We start from the raw sequence: 5,885 nt of genomic DNA, 5'->3' as shown, positions 1-5,885 counted from the left end.
TGTTCTTTGAATTTTCGGATGAAAATTGATAATATTTAATCATTTCCTATTGAGAAGAATTCATCTCTCATACCTTGAAGCAATTGATTCTTACTCCTATCGAAATAAAGAAATATTAAAGTTCTATTCGAAATTCACTATTAATTCAAAATAAAAACACCAAAAATGATCTTAAGAGTGAAAATGATAATATCTAATTATTTTCAATCGAGAATAAATGACCTTTCGTGCATTAAAACAGTCATTTATTACTCCAATTGAAATAAAAAGATATTACTATTTCATCTTAAAATTCAATATCGATTCAAGTGAAAATAATAATAACTAAAGATTTCCAATCGGGAATAAACGACCTTTCATGCATTAAAACAATCATTTATTACCCTAATCGAAACAAAGAGATATTAATATTTCGTCTAAAAATCGATATTAATTTGAGAGAAAACGGCAATATCAAATTATTTTCGATCGAGAATAAATGACCTCTTATGTCTTAAAGCAGTCATTTATTACTCCGACCGAAATGAAAGGATATTACTATTCTCATCATCGATTTGAATGTTATTATTTTGAAAATCTATCGGAAAACACATGCAAAAATAAAACAAATAAAAAGCATACATCAAGCAAACACAATTAATTAATTATTTTACCAATATTTAATGAGAATAAGGATGTTAAATTATTTAAATATATCGAGATGAGGCCTTAGATTCGTTCCAACAGTCTTTTCTCGATGAATTTAATTAAAAGAACATTGTCTTTTTCTCAATTCCCGAATTTTAAAAAATGAAATTGATTCAATCCGTGTCACTAAATGGGATAGACTTTTATTTTAAAATTATCAAAAGTAACTTTCTAATACGTTAAGACAGTCACTTTACGACAATATTAAAATGATCGAATATTACCCCTTGTCAATTTATTTTGATTCGAGTCAAGTGATGCTTATGAGGATATCATGCGAAATTAATTAGGACTAAAATGAATTAAATGCAAACAACATGCAAAAATTAAAAACAAACATAAAAGTAGGACTAATTCATAAATAATCAAACTAACATGCCACAATTAAAATAAAAACAAAACATACAAGTGACTAAAATAAACATTTTCAATATTAAGTGCTAAAATGAAAATAAATAAAACATGAGACTAAATTAAAGTAAATTAAAATTCTATGGCCGAATTAAAATAAATAAAATTAACATACTCGGGTTTGAAATACAAACATGCAAAAATAAAGGGACCATATCATAAATATTCCATTTTTTATTTTACATATTCAAATAAATAAGGGTAAAATTACAAACTAAGTCCATAAATATTCAAAGAAAAAAATAAACAGGCACTACATGATTAAAATGCAAAACACGCGTAAACATGCAAGGGCTAAATAGCAAATATTCCTAAAAATAAACAACATGCACAATAAATGGGTAAATTATACAGAAAATCCCTACAGGTGACTAACATGAAAAACGCGCTAAAAGTTAAGGGACTAAACTGATATTAAACCAAATATTCCAAGTTATAAACATAAAAAGGGAAAATAACAAAAATGGTCCCCCAGTGACTGTTCTGTAAAAACACGCGTAAGTTAGGGGGACTTATGTGCAATTTCCCCTAACTTACCCCTATATATATACTACCTTAAACCTTTATTTTTTTTTTATTTTCATCAGTTTCTTAAAAAAATTATTTTTTTTCTTTTCTCTTGATAGCTTCGACCGTCCCACTGTCGGCCGTCTCGAACAACCACCGGCCACCGTCCGATTGTCGCACTGGTCGTCGTACACGGTGGCCAGAAATCTTAAACTCTTCTAAAATACTCCTGAAACCTAGATCTATCACCCTAGACCTCTCTCCTAGCCTAAAGACCTCTTAAATGATCCTAAACAACCCCAAATCTAACCCCGACCGTTTGATTTTTGGACCTCTGACCACCGTGAAGGCTCTCTCCGAATCAGGTAAGCTTTTTTCTCTCTTAAACTCTCGGTCTATTTTAGTTTACATGCATGATGTTTGAAATAAAAAAGAGCTTTTATTTTATTTGATTCGAAACTAAAAAAAATAACACCAAAAAATATACCTCCAACTTTTCTGATTTTACTGCTTTCCAAAACCAAAGGGGAACCCCTATTACAAATTTCATTCTAGTTTATATAACCCCGATTTATAACCCTCTCATTTTCTTTTTTTCTTTTTTTGCTTTTTTGGATTAAAATGATTACAATTGAAAAAGTGGTTTTTTTGAGTGTTTGGGTTCTGCTGCGCTTTGTGGATCAAGCTGGAATATGGTTGGAGACAACTGTGGTGGCCAAAGACTAGTGTAGCAAGGAGGTGGCCTCAGATTGGGTTCTGTGGCAGTGACAGGCTCGATCTGGACCGTTGGATGGGTCCAGATCGGATTGTTCTTGTGAGGGCGGTACCAAACTAAGGAGGAAAACCCTAACCGAGGGTTGATCAGGGCCATTGGATCTCCACCAAATCCAACGGCTGGGTTTTTTGTTATCATAGTAAAACAAGCTGTTCAAATACCAAAACTATGATCTTGGCATTTCAATTGGTGCTACTTAAAACAAGGGATCTCGACCACTTGGCTGGCATTGCAAAAACAATCACAGTAATGATTGAATGTATAAATTGATTAAGAAACATCATAGTTGTTAAGAAATAAATCCATGCACCCAAAATATTATTGACCCCTTTAATCACTCTAAATCGATTTTATATATGTAGAAGAATAGAGCCTGTTTAGGACTTAGGTTATTATTCAAAACAAAATGATAAGCATGGGAAAAAAGACAAAGATACCAGCAGTTCTGTGTGAGCATCGCTAAGTTTATAGCCTTGAACCCAGAACATATATGCCATCTGTAATTAGTAACACCAAAAATCTACAGATCAATATTAAGATACGTTAGAGGAACCAAAACATAGCTCATTTCATCAAGTTTTAGCTTTAAAAAACTGGATGGAAAAAGACATTGCAGACAAATGAAATAAGTAGAATACCGCAACAGCAGGAGCTCTTCCAAGTCCAGCAGTACAATGTATATAAGTTACACCTCCATTCCTATTTACAGCCTTATACAATTTACTAACCACGGCAGGAAGCCTCATCCGTAAATCAAATGAATCGAAGTCCCTGCTTCATCCAATATTGACCAAACTATATTAACAACGAAAAGGACTCCAAATAGTTAAGGTATTAGGTGATAAATAAAAGTTGTTATGACAACAAAATACTGCTTTCTCAAATAACTTTACAAATATTGTTCACAGTGAAAACTTAGTACAGGGTAATGATCATTTCATTGTGATGTCTGACCTTATCCGAGCGCGTATGTGTTCAATATCCCCACATTTCTTGGCATAACTTGAATGGCACCAATATCAACCCCAAAATATCTGGAAATAATGCTAAAGGAAGCACAGTACTCAATTGTTCACCGATTATTGTCCGTCTCATATGCAAATGTTGCCTAAAAATAATCATGCATATGAAAATATGTAAGAGAAAATAGTTACATCCATTTTTCAAATCATAAAATTTAGATGAAAATTCAATGACAATAGTGTCTAGGATACTCCAAATCTGGGTCTTGCTGCAAGCAAAATATTGTTTTCACTCAAATTTTATGTAACTTGTCAACGTCTTCAGGAGTCTGTAAATTTAAAGAGAGGAAAAAATATTAATTTGGGTAATCATTTAAAGGAGAGTTTTAGTACTATTATATACTTAGAAATAAGAATCACCTGCAGACATGAGCCCACGATTAGGTCTGGTCGGATAAAGTTATAGTTCATTCCCAATTCATGCCTATAAGTCAAAACTGCAGGAAACCAGATAAAACAAACGATTAACAATTACTAAAGTAAACAAAGAAAGATGCCAAATTATATAATACAGTGACCGCCAAAGCAATGATATCACTAGATTAAACACCAGCATTTTAGTTATCATGTTGAGATTTCATATAAAGATCTCCCTGCTAAATGTGAGAAACTAAATTAAGGTTTTAACATTTTTTTTGGGGGGTATCTCACATCCAAAAGCATGAGTAAATTGTCAGATCTTTGGACAAAATATGTACCTAAAGCCATCTGCAAACTTAAAGGAAAAGCAGCACACAACTGAACTTACCAGCACCCATAGCTTCTGTCATATTATGACTATATATCTCAGATTTTTTCTCCTCTTGTTCAGAGTCATTCTTCTTTGCACTTGATGTGGAACCAGAAGTTGACTGTCGAAAGAAAATGTTAACCACAAACCCAAGGTCCAAAGACAATCAAGCAACAAGTTAAGCTGTACGAAGAGACATTTTGCTCATCATAATACCAATCAATCATCATTTACAAACTCTAAAAAAGATTATTAAACTTCCTGATAAAATTTGGGAGCAATTCCAAATGATATACCCTATTTAAAAATAAAGCAGGTCATTTTGGTTTCACATGCTTCATGTTAAATGCAAATTAAAATTATCAAATCTCGTGATTCCAAACTACATGCACATTCTAGTCTCGAATTACAACATTGGCACCAATTTATTATTATTGTTGTTGTTGTTGTTGTTGTTATTGTGTGAGAAGTCTTGAACATGCAGAGCAGCTTAACCAATTACCCTTACAAATAACTTGAAACAATCTTTTTTGTAAACTTCTCAGTTTTAATTATAAAAGCTCTACCAGTAATAATTTACAACTGAAACATGATACATGAATATATACCATCCATCCATCCACAAATACTAAAGAGTAAAGGATCAAATGGAGCAAAATGAAGAAAACAAATATCAAGAATCTACAGAAAAAAAATCAAATCCATGAAGCTAATGCAAAATTCTAACGAAAACCCAGAAAATGAATCCCAAATCCCAAGGCAACTAAGTTACCTTCACCACCATACTCCGAGGCGCATTACCCAAAATGATCCCTCCCTGCATTGAATCACAAAATTCATTAACCAAAGAACCAGAAAGATAAATCCAATATATATGGATATCCATGATCAAACCATGAAACTGAAAATGCAACCATCATATTAAAGGAACGAGGGAACGGTTTTCTCGGATTGCACTTGAAACCATGAAACTGCACGGCGTAGGATCTGAAATTATTTCAAAACAACGAATTTTAAGCAGGCTTTTGGTGTAGATTCAGAAACAAAGAATGCATTGGAATATTAAAGGCATTTAGAAAGAAATTTTGATCATACCTGGAGAGATTTTGAAGGTAATTCATGTCTGTTGAGATGAGAGAAAATTATTATTTGGAAGATGACAGGAAGAAAAATATCTGACTTACAGTTGTGATTTATGGGGCGACGGTTTTGAAAAAATAAACTCAGTAACCGAAAAAAATTTATTATAATATATGATTTTGATTAAATTTTTTTTTATTTGTTAAAATGATCAACAAAATTATAATGCGATCTCCAGTATCGCAAATTAATTTTCAGATTCGCAATACAATTTTGACTATTGCAACGCGATAATACATAATCGCAACGCGATTCTGACTATCGCAACGCGATAATACATAATCGCAACGCGATTCTGACTATCGCGTTGCGATAATACAAAATCTCAATGCGATTTTTAAAGCGCCATTAGTATCGCAACGCGTATTTTATTTTCAAATTCCAAACACGAATATTAATATATCTCGTAATCGCAACTCTTAACCTAAAACCCTAAATCACAACTCAGTCTCATCTCCATCTCTCACTCTCTACGGCGATATCCGTCCCCATCTCCGACGAAATCTGTCTCCATCTCCGGCGAAATCCGTCTATCTCCATCTCTCAGAGCCACCCTCACAATCATTCACGATCAGAAATGGAAAATCAATCAAATCAACCACCGAGGGTTAGT

The 5,885-nt window shown here is 32.8% G+C and overlaps 1 pseudogene; it reads right to left on the bottom strand.

Moving 5' to 3' along the window:
- Positions 1-2,703: 2,703 nt before the first annotated feature.
- Positions 2,704-5,268, bottom strand: LOC120205548 (annotated as a pseudogene).
- Between the last annotated feature and the right edge of the window lie 617 nt (positions 5,269-5,885).

This window comes from Hibiscus syriacus, unplaced genomic scaffold (assembly GCF_006381635.1).
Source record: "Hibiscus syriacus cultivar Baekdansim isolate YM2019G1 unplaced genomic scaffold, ASM638163v2 tig00000452_pilon, whole genome shotgun sequence".
Taxonomy (NCBI): Eukaryota; Viridiplantae; Streptophyta; class Magnoliopsida; order Malvales; family Malvaceae; genus Hibiscus; species Hibiscus syriacus.
The sequence above is the reverse complement of the archived record's forward strand: the minus strand, read 5'-3'. Positions and strand labels throughout refer to the sequence as shown.